We start from the raw sequence: 21,625 nt of genomic DNA on the forward strand, positions 1-21,625 counted from the left end.
CATCATTTAAGACAGGCAAAAGCAAGGGCTTGCCTCCGTCTGTAAGGCGTCGGCCCGAAGGCCGGACGCCGCCCTCTGGTGGGCCCGAAGGCCCGTTGGTTGGCAAGGTTTGCCCGGTGGCCCTCTGCCTTTGGGCTCCCCTCACCAGACCAACACCCCCCCACCCCAGTCACGTCGAAGAAGTCAGTCGTCACGTCCGGCGACCACAGCCCTTAAAAGGGCTGCACCGCCCCGGCATCACTGGGCTAACGCCCTCCGCCCGATGGGCTCACCCTCGCTTTTCCCTGACCCTAAAGGACAGGTACTTCGCTCAGGCTCACCTCCGTCCAAAGGCGTCGGCCCGAAGGCCGGACGCCGCCCTCTTGTGGGCCCGCAGGCCCGTTGGCTGGCAGGGTTCACCCGGTGGCCCTCTGCCTTTGGGCTCCCCCCGCCAAGCCAACACCCCTCCCCCCCGGTCGGATATTGGCCGCCGGCTAGCAAATCCACCTAATGAATTTACTAGCCGTCGTTGCCCAGGATGCACCAGGCCCAGACGCTACACTTTCCTACCCCATGAGGCCAATGCCTCGGATAGTAGGAAGTTGTAACGCCCGAGCACGCGAGGAGGAATCCGACATTGCACCCCGCCCTTATTTTAAACCTAACCTAACCTAACCTAACCTAACCTAACCTAACCTAACCTAACCTAACCAAGAATAGGGATCCCACGAAGACTTTCCTTGAGAAAGTAGTCTCGGCAGCGTGCAAACGCAATAAGTAAAGAACACACATACACACACACGCACACACACACACAAGCACACACATGACATCTTTCCCCCGAGAGTCTCAGAGACGACGCTCTTCTTTAACTCTAAATTATTTAACTATTCAAGTCCCACACCAAATAGACAAACCCAAACTAAAACAAGTCGCGACAACTGAGGCTATTTTTTGCATGCACTGAGTTGTCTCTGTACATCGCCGCAGTAAATAAACAACAAGCATCCCTGACGCATGCATCTCCCGCCCACATGACAGGTGAGTTCCGGACGGAGGACGCATCCAGAAAGCCGGCGGAGGCCTATGGAAGCCGCAATGGAAGCCTAAACGGGGATTGAGACATAGTTTCTCCCTGGCCTTTCAGCACTGGCTGGGGTAAGGATCTGTTGTGGCCCCACGGGTACTCCCGCCAACACTGGAGCGTCCAGCCGTCCGGAAAGCACTCCTCATCCCACCCTAATTGTATTAGCAGCAGGACTAAGCGATGGAAGCAGAACCGAAAAGAAGGGCAGCGCTAGGAGACAAGCGCAAAAAAGACCGAAGATGCAAAACATCGCGCATCAAGGGTAACCCCACCCTAAAAGATGGCACTCACAGCCACAGAAGCGGTCAACAAAAAGATCTCCGACCCACTCTTCCATCGCAGGGCAAAAGAAAGGCAGCCCTTAGTCATAAGTCATGTATGCGTCGGGCATCGAGCTGGGCGATCTTAGTTCATAGAATAGATGTATAGAGACAATAGATTAAGTTAGATTAGTTAGAAGGGCGAGGGTCGGTCAAGGAAGTAACCACTGGGGAAAAACAGCAGGGAGACCGACCTTAGCACCCCGCGGAGTCTAAACGGGAGAATGCATGTTCTCTCCCGGCCTTCCAGCGCTGGCTGAGGTAAGACCCGCGCGTAGTATAAGCTCCCCCCCCCACGCATGAAAATAGCCAAAAAGTTTTTGGGGTTGCCATCCGAATCGCTATATGCCTGATTCTCATTTCTAGAATCAGGCTTAGAGTTGTTCGGGCGACAACCACAGAAATCCAGGGCGCGAACCGGTTTTTAGTCGGTAAAAGTCCGGCACTACTGGGCCCTCCATTCCCAGTGTCCATGAGGATTTTTTCCGGTTCGCGCCTGATCGTAAACCACTTTTGTAAAATAGAGCACGGACCCCTGGTCTGTGGAACCACTGTAAAAATGGGACGCGGCGACTGTTGGAGTAATTTTCAACAGTCACAGGCAACTGTCGCTGCCTCTCATTTACCTTACCAAAAAAAAAAAAAAAAAAAAAACCTAACCTAACCTAACCTAACCTAACCTAACCTAACCTAACCTAACCTAACTGGCGAGCGCCTCGCCACTGGCGGGAGCCTCGCCACTGGCGAGCGCCTCGCCACTGGCGAGCGCCTCGCCGCTGGCGGGCGTCTCGCCACTGGCGGGGGCCTCGCCACTGGCGGGGGCCTCGCCACTGGCGGGGGCCTCGCCACTGGCGGGGGCCTCGCCACTGGCGGGGGCCTCGCCACTGGCGGGGGCCTCGCCACCGGCTGGGGCCTCGCCACTGGCGGGTGCCTCGGCACTGGCGGGCACCTCGGCACTGGCGGGCACCTCGGCACTGGCGAGCGCCTCGCCACTGGCGGGTTTCTCGCCACTGGCGGGAGCCTCGCCACTGGCGGGCGCCTCGCCGCTGGCGGGCGCCTCGCCGTTGGCGGGAACCTCGCCACTGGCGGGAGTCTCGCCACTGGCGGGCGCCTCGCCGCTGGCGGGGGCCTCGCCGGTGGCGGGAGCCTCGCCACTGGCGAGCGCCTCGCCACTGGGGAGCGCTTCGCCGCTGGCGGGAACCTCGCCACTGGCGAGCTCCTCGCCGCCGGTGGGCGCCTCGCCGCTGGCGGGAGCCTCGCCGCTGGCGGGCGCCTCGCCACCGGTGTCATTGTAAGTTGCCGGCGGCATTATGTGTTAATTATTTATTAAGTGTTGCTGTAATTTGCCCCACTGCGAGCGCCTCGCCCGTGGCGTGTCATTGTAATTTGCCGGCGGCATTACGTGTTAATTATTTAAGCTAAGAATGTAATTATAAGAGATGTTAAATATGCATAAGAGAAATTTATAAATAAATAAAATCCCCAACTTGATCCTAATATGATAGTCAAAATAGAAATAAGGCGTGAAAGAAATGATGAATGACACAGAGGACAGCTAAAAAGATAGAATGGAGTGTTAAAGAGAACAGAATAAACGAAAATGTAATAATAAGATAAAACACAAATAGAAGTAGTCAGATGGGCCTAACCCACAGAGAAAGAAAGGTGAAGTATGTAAGAAAGATAAAGGATGCGGAATGACAGTATGAGAAGTAGTAAATGCGAGAACTGGAATGAAAGGAAAATAGTAGAAATAGGCTCCAATTACGTTGGAGGTAGTCTGTAAAAAAAAAAAAAAAAAACCTAACCTAACCTAACCTAACCTAACCTAACCTAACCTAACCTAAGTAAGAAAATTGTAAGCAAGTAAAATAAGTACCAAAAAAATGTGTCCGACAAAAGTGTTTACTAATGTTGACACCCTAAAAACTGTAATACATTATAGATATAAGATAGTTAAGTTAAAATTGTAAGAATGTAGAATTGTTGGGAATTATAAATAAAGAATACCCGGGGACCCTCTCCCCTCCTATTGTTGAAAGAGCAAGAAAATAGTAAAGCATGGTAACAGAGGACAGCTAGAGAGATACGATAGTATGTAAAAGAGGAAGGAAAGGAATGTAAGATGAAATATAACAATAAGTTAAGTAAAAATTAGATAGATAGAATAGCTAATAATGATAGTAAGAATGAGGAAGAAAGATAGAAAGAAAAGGAATGCAGCATGAAAGTGCGAGAAGGATAAGTGATAACTGGAGTGAAACGGTATTGTAAACATAGGCTCCGATCATGTTGGAGGTAGTCAGGTGAATAAAAAAAAAAAAAAAAAAACCAGCCACTTAAAAATTTCATCCATCGCCCATCATTACATAAATTGGATTTAATTTAGTAAGTAAATAAAGTTTGACCTTGGTGCGCAAGCGCGTTTGTCGTTTTCCACATATATCTCGCGGCACTGTATAATTCTGTGTCGAGTCGACAAAAATGTCGTATCTATTATTGGTTCTAGAACTGTTTTAATTTGTACTCCAAAAGTCGTCAGAGAAACCATTTTATTCGTCAAAACTTTTTTGCGGTCGCTAAGATTTAAGCAAAAGTCGTCACTTCTAGGGACTAAGTCACTAAACTGGCAACATTGATAGCCGCTGCGGGCCCGTCGCGGGTCCGACCCGCTCTCTGTGTGAATACAACGAACCGCGCGGCTCACGCGGCGGACACGACCCGACCCGCGCACGCTTTCTGTGTGTGTTGCCCTTAAAGCGACATCGACTCTCGGGTGATGAAAATAAAAATGAAAAGTTTACTAGAGACACAAACAATACGTAAATAAAAACAATCACAAAATATAAAAACCGGCCAATAGCGTGTCGGACACGCTCAATATAGGTTTCCGTAGCCATTATGAAAAAAATAAGTAATATTTTTCTAAGGATTTCGTATTTTATACGGAATCTTTCAAGTTTAGGTATATTTTATACCTTAGGCTGCTATTTACTCTTAAACTACTAATAATTCTCAAGCAAACTTGGCTGTTATAGTTTTCCTTGTAAGTTTGATATATTTACTACCATCCTGAATTTTTCCAAATTTTTCCACCCACCGGTTTAGATTTTAGAAGGGGGGGGGGGACGCTCAATTTTAATGAAAATATACACTATAGTTGAATATTTCGCAAACAAATCCCTGAATCGAAAAATCGTCTTAGCAAACCCGTAATGGTTTTTTAAGACCTATCGAACGATACCCCACACTACAAGGTTGGATGAGAAAAAAAAACACCCCACTTTACGTATATGGTAATCTAAAAAAAAAAATGTTTTTGAATTTTTAATTGTACTTTTGTTGGCATAGTTGACATATAATATTCGTGCAAAATTACAGCTTTCTAGCAATGATAGTCCCTGAGCAAAGCCGCGGACGGACAGACAGACAAACATGGCGAAACTATTAGGGCTCCATTTTTGCCATTTTGGCTCCGGAACCCTAAAAAGGGGTATAATACAAAATGACAAACTGTGTAGTGTGCTCGAAATGGTCCCGCCTGGGCATAAATGCACTTCTCGGGTGGAGTCGGCGCTGGTCGTCCGGCGAGACCATGGCATCCAGTTGCGATCTTTGAGACCGCGAACAACAAATCACCCGTTTTTGCAAACCGGCCCACCCACTCCTGGAAATCTGAAACAATGTATTTATGTAATATCGACAGTTTATCGATATCAATTTTGACGCACTATTCTAACCTATGAGAAGAAATAATTAAAAAAAAAGAATAAATAACATGTAATATATAACGTTCTTAGTGCTCTTTAATCACATATAAAACAGTAACCTAACATTTTTGTAAATAATTAGCTGAACTAACGCTTTTAGATCCAAAATTAACTAAATTCCACGAAAAATACCACCAATAGCTTTCATAAGCTTATATTTTGTCCATTTTTCCTTGTTACCGATGCGAGACTTGCACTCACAAAGTACACACAGCATGGCACCACTACTTATTACACAGTTTGACCAAAAAACGTACATCCTTGAAATCGGCTGTCGCTTTTGCAGTATAGTTGACTATTTTTACCCGACTGCCCGAAGGAGGGGAGGGTTATGTTTTTCGAGCGTATGTATGTATGTATGTATGTATGTGGGTATTTATGTCCATTTCTTTGGTCCTCGCTGCAGCCTTAACGGCTAGACGGATTTTAACATATGAGGGATCGTTGGATTCGTTGTAACTGTCGGAGTGACATAGGCTATATAATATTTCCATATGGCGTCTGCGAAAAAAATATGGCGGAGGAATGAAAAAATATATTTTGTATTGTAAGAATATGAGTATCAAATAAAAGCTAATAATTAGCCCATTCTAAATATATACGGGTTATTGTACTTTTAATCTACCGTTTTCACATAAATAACAAATAAGTATAAAATAAAACATTAAATTTAAAAAAATATATATATATAAGTAGCTAATTTAAATTTCAACAGTCGGGACCATTTCAATCGTGACGCTCAAAACTCTTATTAATGGGTCCCGACTGTTGAACTTTAAATTAGCTACTTAACAGAGTTCTAGACCACTAGGCTTATTTTGTTCCTTTTAGTTTCGGCAGCCGGGTTTTTTGATTTTTTAATTTTAATGTTTTTTAACAATTGGCATTAGTTACATGATTGAGGAGTACAACTATATATGGTTGCCTCCAGTCATATTTGAGCATCGTCTATTGGTCTCCTTTGTCTAAGGTTTTAACGTAGGTATTTAGGTTTGTTGAAGTTAGGTTTTACAAAATTAGGTTTAGCGAAGGTAGTTTTGATGATGTAAGGTTTAGCAAAGTTAGGTTTGATGAGCTTGGGTTTGCCGAAGTTAGGTTCTGTGAAGTTAGGTTTGATTAAGTTAGGTTTGACAAAATTAGGTTAGATAAAGTTAGGTTTAGCGAAGTTAGGTTTTTGAATTACTGTGTGAATCGTTAGGTTTTAAGAACTTTTGTTGTGAAATGTTAGGTTCAAAAACTTCTGTTCTGCAACTAAATATTATTAAAATATTTTGAAGTGTCGTGTTTTCGACACTAATCGGTGTCTTTTTGCGATCTCGGCTGTTACAATTTTTGCAATGTGGCTAAAACTTCAAGGTTATTATTACCCTTTTACATCGTGATAAGTACCAGGTGGGGTAATAGTTATGTTATGTACCTATGTCGTTTTTCGGTCAAATGGCCTGATTTTATTATTTGTGTGTTAATTATTTTATTTTATTTTTCAGTTTTATGACAAATTTATTTACAAGAACACACTAGCTCTATGTTTTGACACCAGGGCTTGCATTCCTTCATACTCAGAATCCAAAATACGCGCAAAATTTTCGCCCGCCACTCCCACCCATCAGTTGCTCGCTTGGCTACATAACCTCGGTCGGTAGGTATTTAACAGGTTATTCTCATTTTTTGACTATACCTTTATACGATTCCTTTACAAGCCGTATGTTCCTAATAGTGCTAACTTTTACACACATTTTAATGCCAGTTTCGTTATCATATCATGTTATTTGCCTTAGATATTCGACTTTTAATGATTTCTTGACTCAAAATTTACCTTAAAATCATTTCCATTTGCAAATCTCGAGTCCGATTATGCTCTACGCTGGTAAAGATGTTATCGACCTTCATAATTTTCATGTACGATTGTAAACATAACGCTTCGAATACATATTTCTTTTTTTTTCTACATTTTAATCACTGCTTTAGGTATTTTTTTTATAAAATAATGAACTTGATAATCTGTCCCATTTACTTTAGTTTTAAGCTTATTGTATATTATTTAAATTTTAAATTATTTTTAAAAGCCTAATAGTTGTATTATTGCAGGTGACAACATATTACGGTCAAAATATCATGCACATAGGTATTACGTAGGTCAAAATATCATGCACATATTTTCTCTATATTGTCTTTGTTTGATATTACATATTTAAATATTGTAAACTTTTATTATTTTGTTAATTTAAGTAAGATTTTCAAACCATTTACGACTGGATGGCCAAGTGGTTAGAGAACCTGACTACGAAGCTTGAGGTCCCGGGTTCGATTCTCGGCCGAGGCAGATATTTATATGAATAATACGAATATTTGTTTTGGGGTTTCGGATGTTTAAGATTCATTTAAGTACACGCGGCCCGCGGCTTTGCCCGCGTGGAATTCGGTTATCGCGCGCTGCTCCCTCGGGAACTGTTTATTTTTCCGGGATAAAAATTAGCCTATGTCACTCTCTGGCACATAAAATAAACTATCTCTACCAAAAATCACGTCGATCCGTTGCCCCGTTTCGCCGTGAAAGACGGACAAACATACAAACACACACAGTATAAGTATGGATGTATTTATCAATATTAATATATATATCCGTTGCCTAGTATCCATAGTACAAGCTTTGCTTAGTTTGGGGCTAGGTCAATAGATGTCAAGTGCCTCATGTAATGATATTATTATAATATAATTTTAATCGCCATTTGATTAAAATGAGTTAACAATGCTGAATGCACCACTTTATGGAGTATTTATTGAATATATAGAAATTAAATCCAACTAGCGGAAGAGCCATTTTATCAAGAGTTATGATGCAAACCTGTACATACGAGTATACCAACAATAGGTGTACCTACATATTATAGGGAAAATACAAAACATAATTTTTATCGCTTTTTGTAAAAAATATAACATTGTATGGGACACACAGACGTAGCTCTGGTGCACGGTTTTTGCGGAGAATTTTCTATAGTTATTTTATTAAGTAAAATTAACCACGTAGGTTCAATTTTAATTTTTACTATTTATATATGTTCAAAACAGCCGGTGTTGTAACTTCGGCTAAGTTTTTATTATGATCAATAGTTTAAGTTGGGCTCGTATAAGTTGTTAGTTTGTCAGCAGGGAGCCGACGGGAGGACTTCGCTCCTTGACATTCCGCCCCCATATAATTTGACTGCTGAAATCATTTCTAGGCAAAGTGAATTATTCCTCAAGATTCCTATAAGACATGGCAAAAATATTATCTCCTTTATATGATTTTTTTTATATATGTATGTTCTCAAAAAAGATAAATTTGAATGGACTAAAGAATGTCAAGAGGCAGTTGAAATTATAAAAAGAAAAATTGTCATCAGCTCAAAACCTATATAACTTTAATGCGACTAACACTAGTTTTGTAAGACCAATTCTACTAACAAAAAATATGGATTTTTGTTTGGTCTGAAATAAAGTATTTTATTTATTTATTTATTTAATACTTACATGCGATGCCTCTGAAATTGGATGGCGGCTGTGACCTTACAAATCAATTCCGAAAATGGCTGCCAAAAGACTACAGCACTATGCAATTTATTTTATCCGGTTTTAAATATAAAATAAATTACATTAAAACAAGTAGAAACCCAGCTGATTTCTGGTCACGGTCACCATGTAAAGAAGAGTCTGAGATAGGTTTACCTATTTTCTGTAACACACTTTTGAATATCAAAATCAAAATGTAACTGAATTAAATCTAAAATCATTAAATTTTGCCATGATTAAAAAAGAAACAAAGAAAGATAGTATTTTAGGTACAGTGCTTAGATACTGCCAAGATGGTTGGCCGGAGGGTTGGCTACATGTGAGCCATTTTGGCAGCAATAGAATAAAATCATTGCCACAGTCCTATTTTTGGTGGCCTAAATTAAATGAAGCTATTGATGATTTGACCAAATCATGCACGATATGCTTGGCAAATAGAAAAAAATCGGAAAAAAGTAAATCACATTGCTGGCCTGTACCACCATCACCGTGATACAGAATTCATGCGGATTTTCTAGGACCTTTTCAAGGTATAATTATATTGATCATCATGGATAGATTCAGTGAATGGCCAGAGGCTTTTGAAATAAAGACGTTTGAAGCTTTTGAAGAAACTAAAGTATATATGTTGTATTTTTTAAAGTATTAACCTTAGCGGTCCTTAGCGGTCCCCCGACACCGACGTCACTTAGATAAAAAAATATTACTAGGTACATGTACTAAATTAACTTAGGCAAATTTTGTGGGAAATCAGCATAGTCCTCGCGGGATAGGGATAAACGAATTATTCGCAGATGAAGTCGCGGGCAACAGCTGGGTAGTGCATAATTATTTTTTACTTTTTAGTTGTCTATTTTGGCGCCGTTTTTTCGGGCGTTTTTTTGTTATTTTTGCTGGCGTTTTTTTGTCGGGGTTTTTTGAAATTTTAAATTTAAGTTTTTTTTTTCATTTTTTTAAACTGGTATATATTTTTAAAAGTGTTAGTATATTGGATATCCTGGCTGTAGCATCAGCTCATCTTGTTGCCGCCATTGCATTGTATGTAGAATCAAATACTGATCAAAAGGAATCAAACACGACATATGTGCTATTATTTTTTATAGAGTGTACTAGTGTGTTGGATATCCTGGCTGCAGCATCAGCTTTTCCTGTTGCCACCATTGCATTGTATGTAGAATCAAATACTGATCGAAACGAATCCAAACACGATATATCTGCTATGGTGTTATTAAGAGTTTACCTACTAGTGTTCTGGATATCCTGGCTGCAGCATCAGGCCGAGAATTCCATAATCTTGCATAGTTATACAGCATATATGGGTGTTTCAAATTTTAGGTCCTAAATATGTTTGGAAGTAAAGTAAATACCCGTTATGCGTCTAAGATTCCTACCGCAGCGAACAAAAGAGCTGATGATTTTGAAACGGCTGAACCGATTTTGATAAAACATGTCTAAGAACGATCGCTAGAAAACCTGCTTTCAAATAAAAAAAACCGCATTCAAATCGGTCCACCCGTTTAAGGGCTACGGTGCCACAGACAGACACACATAGCGGTCAAACTTATAACACCCCTCTTTTTGCGTCGGGGGTTAAAAACAGTATTGGATCGCGTGTGTTAATTAATCATACCGCCCTCCAAGCTATAACCATCTATAACAATAGGTATACAGCGTGCAACAGCGACCTGTTGATTTATACATTACTAGATACTCGTACCATTGCTCAGTGTTTATCTGGTTTTAAACTAAGCGTGATAACTGTGATAAGAGCAAATACAGTGTGGAAGAATAAGTCGGGCCCTGGAGGGGACTACTACCTTAAATCCTTAAGTTGGCTTATTTTACTTAAGGGAGACATTCCTTTATTTTTTAAAAGAAAAAAACTGCATTCAAAGACTTTCTAAAACTCGCTTGCCTCGCCCGGAACTCGAACTAACTAAAATTAAAAAACAAACACTCGCTATTTTATTATACTAATCGATAGGATTATTATTCAGGATAAAGTTTCTCTAACAAACATTTGGTATTATTATACCATTAAACGATTTTCTTATCGAAGTCTTCAATAAGCTACTGAGAGATAAATAAAATTAGCAAGCTTGTACTTCATGATTATGGTGTCTGGATGTTAGAGAGATAAGAAAATTATCACGTAGGTATCATTTACTTGTTACAAGTGAGCAATACTTGGGAATGTTAATAAATATTTTATTTCATGATATCTCGTACAACAGTACGAGTATTGTGACAGATGAGTGTAAGGCCAAATGTTTATTAGATAAATTTTATCCTGAACAATAATATAATCCTATCGATTTTTGTAATAAAATAGCGTTTATTTTTTTAAATTTTAGTTAGTTCGGTTCCCGGGTGAGACAAACAAAGTTTAGTAGATCTTTGAATGCAGTTTTGATTCATTTTAAAAATAAAGGAATGTTTCCTTTCAGTACAATTAGCTAACTAAAAGATTTTTAAGGTGGTTGCCCTTCAGGGCCCATCGATTTTACCTCTCTGTATAAGTGATCTAAAATTGGAAGACCACTTATTTCATATCTGGGGGCACGGTAGTGCCCCCGCCAAGTCGAGCGCGAAGCAAACACTACCGTACCATCCTTTACTGGAACCATTTCGCGGCATTTTCAGGCCCCTATTTGAGAACCTCTGGATAAGACCAGAACGCAGAAATTTTCGTCATCCAGTAAGCTATAATCATATACTTAAAATCCAAAATTTCAAGTCTGTAGGTCATTTAGTTCCAAAGTTAAGCGAAAGCAAAGTTTCGCATTTATGACACTCACTCACTCATTCACTCATGATCATCAAAATAGAACTAGTACTTCCCATAAACTCAGAGTTGAAATTTGGTACAGACAGAGTTAGGGTTTAATGGCCACATAAAGGGAAAACTATAAAAACTAGGATAATCGAAGATCTAGAGTACATGGTGTGGTGACCCTGATTAGAAAACACAAGAGTTCAACCAAAGTATTAGAGATCGACATACCGCCTTTACAAATTTTCTACAAAAAGAATTGAAATCCCACCAAAAACATTCTGTAAAAAACTAGCCAAGTCTCGATGGAGCTGCTTGTGTATCTCTAAAAAGTAATGAAATCTAGACAAAGTCGTGTCAAGTCTAAGGTTCCTTACTGCGATTTCTTTATTATTATAGTTAATGTTGTGTGACTTGGCCGTTGACTTGTACCCACTAACGTATAAAGAATGTTCAGCCTAGTCTTATCCAGAGTCCCACCAAAAACATTCTGTAAAAAAACTGGCCAAGTCTCGATGGAGCTGCTTGTTTATCTCTAAAAAGTAATGAAATCTAGACAAAGTCGTGCCAAGTCTAAGGTTCCTTACTGCGATTTCTTTATTATTATAGTTAATGTTGTGTGACTTGGCCGTTGACTTGTACCCACTAACGTATAAAGAATGTTCAGTCTAGTCTTATCCAGAATCCCACCAAAAACATTCTGTAAAAAACTAGCCAAGTCTCGATGGAGCTGCTTGTTTATCTCTAAAAAGTAATGAAATCTAGACAAAGTCGTGCCAAGTCTAAGGTTCCTTACTGCGATTTCTTTATTATTATAGTTAATGTTGTGTGACTTGGCCGTTGACTTGTACCCACTAACGTATAAAGAATGTTCAGTCTAGTCTTATCCAGAGTCCCACCAAAAACATTCTGTAAAAAACTGGCCAAGTCTCGATGGAGCTGCTTGTTTATCTCTAAAAAGTAATGAAATCTAGACAAAGTCGTGCCAAGTCTAAGGTTCCTTACTGCAATTTCTTTATATTGTCCGCGTATTGAGTCTCAACATTTACTGGATAAGACTTAAGACTAAGACTCAACATTCTTTAAACGTGAGTGGGTACAAGTCAACGGCCAAGTCACACAACATTAACTATAATAATAAAGAAATCGCAGTAAGGAACCTTAGACTTGGCACGACTTTGTCTAGATTTCATGACTTTTTAGAGATAAACAAGCAGCTCCATCGAGACTTGGCTAGTTTTTTACAGCATGTTTTTGGTGGGATTTCACTGACAGTATGCATCACGGAATAAAGAGACTCTCTTTGTTCCGTGGTATGCATGCAATGCAGGCAGAATCCTATGTAGATAGGTACATGCGTGGCTTTAAGTAGGTTCTAGCCGTCCGTCGCACTTGCCACGTCGTCCTGTTACAGTTGAACCGAAATAGGTAAAAGCCTTAAATTAATATCTTCCTAAAAAGTGGTTTTCCTTCGCGGTCGCGCCAGCCGCCAGGCCAGGCCAGCCAAGGCAGCCAGCGCCGCCAGTCGACCTCGGGCCGGCAGCGAGCGCGCGCGCCGCCACTGCTGCGATCTGCGAGTGTGAGTGCGTGCTACGCTACGGTACGGTGTGTGCGGTGTTGTTGCATCTGTGATTGTGATTTTGGAAAACGTTTATTTTACTGTTCAGGATATTTGAGGTAAGTTACTGCATATTAGCTACTCGACTAGAGATAACACTAGTGAATATTCATGAACTTTTGCGAATGTCGTACTGTTATTTGTCATTCTTATAAATAAAACTGTTGATATGCAAATGAGCTGGTCACATCTGGCTTACGACTTATCTTTTGCAGATTTATTTTAGTTTTTTGACGCCTTATAGCATAAAACAGTAGGGCTAGGTCTGAAGCAGCCGTAGCATTTCGCACAAATTTTATGGACACTACCATTTATTATCAGCAGTAATAATAACATGTTGTAGAAAATGTCAATGTAATTACATAGGTAATCTACTATTATACCACGCGCCATATAAATCTGCCTAAAAGTTCATTACTTAATACTCAGTTTTGACGCATTTTGAGATACACTTAAATTTTTTATGCGACGTCCTTACGTTACTCCCGGATTGTGTTCGAATCGCTTAACGGTATAGTGCCTCTTCAATTATTTTAATTATACCTTTATAGTTTTTGTGGTACTAGTCGGGGCAATGAACTTTTAGGCAAAGTTAGGCGGCGGAAGGTATAGCTGGAAAACCCAGACCAAAGGCAAACAGCTGTATCATAACATAACTGATAACTGGCTGTCGTAAATAGTACACAAGTTGTTTCGTGTGGCATATACACGTACCTACATCAACAAGTAAAAGGTCAATTTTGTTGTGAACTATTACCTCGAAGTTAACCTAGGGCCTGGCTAGATTAGGTAAAGATATAAATAACGACGTAAGTACGTAGGTATATACTTATAGCTTGTTCTGCATTACCTAGTGCGTCTATTCCACATCGACTCGGCTATTGTGATTAGTGTTGTTTACCATTTATTTACCACACAATACTACGTCCAAGAGTTGTGTATTTAAATACATAGTTACAACTTTATAATGTTAAGCGCTTATTATATTGTACTATTTCGTGCACCAGGCTTTTCAAAGGTGAAATTAACCTTTTGAGCTTGGTAATAAATTAAAACCCTTTTAAGTAATTAAATAATTTATTACTTAAAAGGTCTAAATACTTATTCCAAAGTATCTCGGAGCTGGTTGTTGCGTGATCTTATTCTTATTCTTATTCTATTCTTATTCTTAAAGTGCTCGCTTTGTATTTACACACTTTGGGTGCTAACGGAACCCTATTACTGAGACTCCGCTGTCTGTCTGTCCGTCCGTCCGTCGTCACAGGGCTCTATCTCTTGAGTCGTAATAGTTACACACTGAAAATTTCACAGATTATGTATTGCTGTGGCCACTTTAACAACAAATACTAAAATCAGAATAAAATTAATATTTTAGGGGGCTCCCATACAAGAAACGTGATTGTTTTGCCGTTTTTTGCTAATGTCTAATGTTGTTTTAACATAATTATAACAGTTAAATTGTTATAAAAAAAGGATAACTCAAACCAACTTTTAAATCAAAATAAACCTTACATCATTATCTCGGCCTATATAGTACCACAGAGCATAGCTCTCCTCTCAGAATGAGAGAGCTTTATCTACATAAACATGTCGCCCGGATCGCTGTTATTATGACTGGTGATACTAACACGTTTAACAAGAAATGAGACCTACTATGATCACCTGTGAATCGGAACAGTTTTGGTGTTGTTTGAGCTTCAGGTCGGCCCTTCCTAAAAGTAAGAGACAATCCCAAGCACCGGTTATTTGCACATTTACGCATCTCCTGGGCGCGGGTAATTCTTCTCAAGGGGCTCCTTATTTGCGGACGCTGCTCGCTGGCCATCGTGATCGGTTGCCTTTCCCGTAAAAAAGCTTCTGATTGTGGAAGTGATTAATCAGCTGTGACCGCCGTAGTTCCTAGTTCTCGCAGCTGCCAGCCGGAGCAGCGCGTCTCGGTCTCGCGCGGGCGACTGTCTCTGTCCCGCGCGTATCAAAAACCTTGGTCCGATACTTTTATGTCGGAGTAAGTATTTAATTTGCCGAGTTTATAGCCCCAAGGTCGCTGCAGCCGCGGCTTTATTTTATCGAAACACTCGGTGAATAACGCTTTTACGCTATTATAAACACTTTTACTATCGAGTTGAATAAACACACGTTTAAAGTTTAAATACGGTGTTTTTAGGTTTTTTAGTTTATCTGTCCGTTTTGCTACTATCAATGCTAGAAAGCTGTAATTTTGGATATATAAGTAAACTATGCCGACATGGTACTTAGGTACCTCCCATAGACGTAAAGTGGAGGTGAATCCAAACCTATAGTGTGGGGTATCATTGGATAGGTCTTTTAAAACCATATTTAAAGTGTAAAAAGTGCAGATTTTAAAATCGAGCGTCCCTCCCCCCCTAATTTGAAAATATTCAGGATGGTAGTAAGTATATCAATTACTATAACGGCTAAGTTTGCTTGGTCTAAGTACTTAGTACCCTAAACTTGGAAGATTCCAAAGAAATCCACTTAACATATGGGGAACCCTAGCACAACTGGTATTTAAACCCAATATAAGAATAAGTATCAAATGTATAATTATATAGGTATATATTTATTATTATTAAGCCGCATTCATATTTATCTGTCGTGTTAAGTGTAAGTGATGCTGCCGCTCATATAGTCATGTTGTCGCGACACAGCACAAACCGTCACAACACACTGCATCAGATAATGTGAACGCAACCATATAAAATGTATGAAACCGATACCGTCCTGATGCGTCACGACACAACACGACAGATAAATGTGAATGTGGCTTAATAAAAATAAATATATACCTATAGAATATATGTATATTATATACTTATAACACTAACAATACCCATACTCGAGCTGAGCATAAAAAATCATATCCATCACATAATTTTTTCCCTGTCCTACCGTAATTGTAACCCGGAACCTCTGGCCCCTTAGAGTCACTGACCACTGCAATGGGCTATTCGGGCTTTTAATATACCTACTTAGAACATTACAATTATAGTTTACTTAACATGAGATGACAGGGTCTTCATTAAGTAGCTTATTCATTTCGGAATTAGACTTTTAAAACAAAATTAAGAGTTTTAATTTTAAAGCACCCGTATTTGGTGCAACTGGAGTGAGCGTTTTATGACACTTTTATAACAATGGACATTTAATTTGGCGCTGTCATCTACGCTAATACCGAAATAACGATATAACCGAAATGGCTAATTCCAATGATACCCACAAACATATCGGCTGATGAAATGGTCAATAAAGCTCTAAAAGCCCGTAAAGTGTCGCAAGCGGCGCGCGGCTGCGCTTGCGCAAGCCGGCGGGAGCGCGCGCTGCTAGCAGCAAATAACTAGATCTTCGCAACATTCCTACTTTTAAACTAATACCCCACTGATACTGATAGCAATTGGTTGTCAAACATAAATCAACTAAAACAATTACCTTGCTCACCCGCGACCTTATGATACCTACGTTTATGCAAGATATGCGTGTTCATGCAGTCCGTCCTCAAACCTATCTATCACCACCACCACACAACACTGACGCGCTTCGAACTCAACTAGAGCTCATGTTCAGAGCAACACAACCGTGCACCATGCTAGATACCAGATGTCAGACTCAGAAACATAAAAATGTTTTACGACCTTTTTAGTCGTCTATTTTTTTTTTCATCTCAATATGGAATCTTTGCTGCCCTCGTGTGTCGTATCGACAGCAAACTATCGTGTGTAGCTTAGAAAGACGGGAACATAATCTCTGTGTATGCAAAAGTGTACGTCGAAAGGTGATAAATAAGCGCGCTACAGCAGCAGGGCTACTACGAAACTCGTAACTCGAAGTTCGTGTCGTGCGGTCCCTCTCGCTCTCGTATTAAATAGTATAAGGGACCGCACGACACAAACTTCGAGTTTCGAGTTTTGTAGTAGCCCTGCAGCAACGGCTAAATTGTAAAGTAAGCTTTGAAACGATAAATACAGTAATAAATCCCTCAATAATGTTATTAACCCATAAAGAACAGTTTTGCCACTTTTCTCTCGTAAGAGCCTGACTATTTCCGTCCACGATCCATAAACTCTGTAGCTCATATTTTTTTCATAAATTCTCAGATTCTGACTGCAAGAGGCTAATAATTCGGCAAAAAATCATTTGTAATGGCATGTAATGGTCCCAGACGCGGCTGCGCCGGCGCCGGCGGCGCGGAAACTCAAATGGGCCCTAATTTCGATCCCGAATTTTGTCCAATTATGAATATAGAAACTGCGTTGTTACTGCCAGCTGACACACTGTTTGTCGTGTGGTATCAGATGTGTGTGACTCTAGCGTATAGTACCGGCAACAATTCCAGCCTTCCCATGAAAGTTCTCCAAAGTAATATCGTGATCTTCATTTAGATATTAGTGTCAAGGACACACACACTCACAAAATACTTTCACATTTACAATATTAGTAGTAGAATCAGGATACTTGAAATTGTTTGTGAAATACTTCAGACTAGGGACCACGCCGGCGCAGGTTGTCCAAAATGTCCTTTCTGCTGTACCACTACCATGAGTTTACAGCGCCTCTACAAATAATTTACGCCGTCGCTATCGAGTGCGGTCACTGTAAACTCATGGTAGTGGTACTGGTCAGTCACCGCTTCCGATCAGCCTCAGGGACGATAATTTGCGGACGCGAGCCGCGGGATCTAATTAAGGAACATCATAGTAAGGCAAATGGAAATTATACGCTCACGATATGAAGTTACCAGAGAAAAAAATGTTTGCAGAAATGTCGTTTTGATCTGCCCAACCCAGTCCAAGCCCAACCGCTGGCTGCAGTTTTCCAGAAACCTTTTGTGATAGTTTTTTTTGATAATTTTTACTTTTGTGATAAAGTTAATGTCCACTACGGCTAACCTACGTAGATGATTTTGTTACACACGTGTCGTGGTTGGAGCATTTAGAATTAAGATTTACGAACTGAAAGCGTGCGAATAGATCCACGTGCTGGATGAGAAGGTGACTAGTTCATATTGTTTACACTTTTATAGGTTTTCTAGGAAGTGATTTTCCACGCGTTTTGAGTCAGAGAGGTTGATTCATCGGACGGAAATAAACTGAACAATGCAGAACGCGCTCAGCCTTCTTCAATTAAAAACAGTTTAATTTAAAAGCAAGGTCTTCTTTGCTGGTGTAAAAAGAGGTAAGCTTTGTTTGCATGCAGGGTAACTGATGAAATAGAGAATAAGAAAGCTATAGTGTAAATTATTGAAGTTCTCTACTGCAGGTTCATATTTGGGAAATACAATATTATGATTATGAATGTCTGTAGAAAAGTGTTTTGGTAAAACTGTTTTCCTTGGACAGCGATGCCGTCATACATTTAGTAGTAAGACGCAGTCAAGAACGTCCCTTACGTCAACACAGGCGACGTTCTACTGTGGTCCTGCACCGCTGTATCACGGCCGCTATCCTAGAAAACCCGAGCGTTATTAATAACATAAGAAATACGGTGGGTATAATTCCCGGACGCGCGACCAAACAAGGCGAGTTATAATTAATTTTTCAATTTGTCATATCTCTTGGTCGTCACACCGCGCCGCCCCCGCGCTGCCGAGCTCTGCGTACAGTCAGGCAAGCATGCGTATACCTATATGTACATTTATATTTTAAGCAATATGTATATTTATAAGCAATACTAACAAGTAATGGATCCTGGTTATCTGTATAAATATTTTTATTATTATTATATTATTACGTACCTACACAAGGTTTCTCATAATTCATTCGAAATATTTCAGCGAGTGGTTAGATAGGTCTGACTGAAAGTCTAGTAGTTTTTTTATCAGATAATTTTATTTAAAAATGTTGTCCCGCCATTGACTCGGTGCGCTTGACTCATACAAAAGACATCAACGAGATTCCTGCGGGACTTTTGATAGAACTTGCGAAAATTAGTACATTATTTATTATTATAACATTCGCCCTGTGAGCTCTGGCAGGTAGAAAAATCGTGTATTGCCGTACATCCAACGTGTTCATACGTATTTTCTATTCTATAGCCGACAAAGAACGGAGGGAGACGCAATGGTGGTCAGTAATCTCAGTCCATGGGCACCTACAGTACTATTGGGGCTGCTGGTGCATTGCATATAGTTTAATTATTGATAAAATGTACCTTACTTGAGCTTAAAACCGGGCAAAACAAGTTACATGTATAAAAGCACCCGCTTTACCCGATGTCAGAGGCGCCTCGGTGAGTCTTTTATCCCTCCTCCTCCTCCTCCTTGCCTCCCTCTTCCTGGTCCTCGCTCCACGGTACGCCGGCCGCCGTGCCGGTCGCCGGTCGCTGGCTCCGGTGACGCAACGCAAAAATTACGTCCCCACAAAAAACAAGCGGCTGATGAGACGCCGTCATTGCGGTACTTGCGATTGTTATAAAAACCAGCTTTCAATGTGCCGCGCGACGCGCGTGGGCGGGCGGCGGCGGCGCGTCCCCGGGACCCGGGGCCGGGCACGGGCACCTCGCACGCAAATCAGATATACATAACTATTATGTAGTTTAACGTAAAGAACAAAAAACACACATAAACAATCGCCTAATTTTGCATTAAAAATTTAGTAAAGGTATCTACTGTTACACATCACATGCTCGTAACTAGCAAGCTAATAAGCAGGCAGCATCAGTAGATTTAGCAATTTTTTCTTTACATTTAGCAGGAATTTCATCTATTTTAGGAGCTGTAAATTTTATTACAACTATTATTAATATACGACCAAATAATATATCTTTAGATCAAATACCTTTATTTGTATGATCAGTAGGAATTACAGCTCTTTTACTTCTTTTATCTTTACCTGTATTAGCTGGAGCTATTACTATATTATTAACAGATCGAAATTTAAACACATCATTTTTGATCCTGCTGGTGGAGGAGATCCTATTTTATATCAACATTTATTTTGATTTTTTGGACATCCTGAAGTTTATATTTTAATTTTACCAGGATTTGGAATAATCTCTCATATTATTTCTCAAGAGGTAAAAAAGAAACTTTGGATGTTTAGGACATAGGCATGCTAACCTGCAGTACCGGTGTGCCACTAAAAAAGCGTGCTTATAGTAGCACGTGTCCTATTCACACATGCTAGTAGGTAGCGTTATGGTCCATAGTAGCATGCTTTTGTGCTAGTAACTAGCATATGTAACAGTACCTTAAGATAAATACTCGTAGAATTTGGATGGTATTTAACATAATTCAGTCTAGGGTCTTTTAGGGTCGGCGGGTTTTTTAAACGCTCCGTCGACGTTAGGTTGTATTGAAACAAACTCGATACACGCACGCGCTCTGGAAAGAAAAATACACGTTTAGAAACACTGTGTGCAAAGGCCCTTACATTTTTTTTTAATCAACAGCACAATTAACGTAGTTTAGAGTCAATATATGAGAGTGAATGAAGCCTACGCCGTGTCACCATAAAAGACATGTTGGAACAATAAAGCCTGTTCACACTGCGGCGGTCGTGACCGCGCGTGCGTTATTGCTGGGTTGTTGCAATTTCACACGTTCTTGGATTATCAGCGCGGCGGAGAAAGTCGGCCGAGTTCAATAAGTCACAGGAAAGTGTTCTGAGGTGACTTTACAGATGTACGCACTTGGTACCAAGTAGTGTGGCACATCGTCATTTAGTTGATGGTGATTTCACACGGTAATTAATACGTTATGGGAACGGAATAACTGGCGAAAAGGACAAAAAAACTTTAATTATTGGCCACACTCGCTGTAAGTCACGTTATAGCTGATCTGACGACCAGCATCAGTGTAACGTATACTCTGCACTAAACTCTCATCTAGTTTTCTTCCAATAAACCATGTCACTGGCGGCACGGACACGAATGCTTCCCTCGCGTGTCATTTTTCGAGTAATTTGAGACACGTGCTCGCTGCGCTGCCACAACAATGATCTAAGAATTAACCAAATCATGTGATTATCTCATAGTTAAGATAATGCCGCGGCGTTTAGCTTGGGAACTGCCGCGAAGAGCGCAACACGAGACGAGCCGGCGCTGGCTAATATAATAACGCTATTAAACTTTAAACATTAATTTAAGCATTTATCTCATGGTAGGTACATGATTGATTGATACATGGATTGTCAGTCTTAGCTGTCGCTACATGAGCACGCGTATTGTTGGTGAGACAATTACTTACGAGTATTGGTTTTACACCGACGTTACTGTCAATGAGTGGTATTGTTTGCTATGGGACAGGATATGCACGATTTATAATAGGTAGCGCCACCAGAGTTGAGGTCACGCACACAAGAACATGTCACATAATGACAGCGCGATTTTGACATTTACTCGTTGATTAAATTCATTCTCTATTTGTGCAATCAGTTCGTTATGTAGCTGTGCGTGTAATCATTCACTTCAACTCTCGTGGCGCTACCTATACAAACAAGTGTTTCAGGTATTTACACCAGACCTGTAATAAAACGTTTTTACGTTAATCATAAACAAAATTACAAAATACATATT

At 40.4% G+C, this 21,625-nt stretch overlaps 1 long non-coding RNA gene across 1 annotated transcript in view; it reads left to right on the top strand.

The window, feature by feature from the left end:
- Positions 1-12,988: 12,988 nt before the first annotated feature.
- LOC141441631 (uncharacterized) overlaps positions 12,989-21,625 on the top strand; it is a 47,065-nt gene continuing 38,428 nt past the window's right edge. The window contains exon 1 of the long non-coding RNA XR_012452824.1: positions 12,989-13,155. This is a non-coding gene — a long non-coding RNA (uncharacterized lncRNA). The remainder of the gene's footprint in view (positions 13,156-21,625) is intronic.

This window comes from Choristoneura fumiferana, chromosome 24, assembly GCF_025370935.1.
Source record: "Choristoneura fumiferana chromosome 24, NRCan_CFum_1, whole genome shotgun sequence".
NCBI classification, from domain to species: Eukaryota; Metazoa; Arthropoda; class Insecta; order Lepidoptera; family Tortricidae; genus Choristoneura; species Choristoneura fumiferana.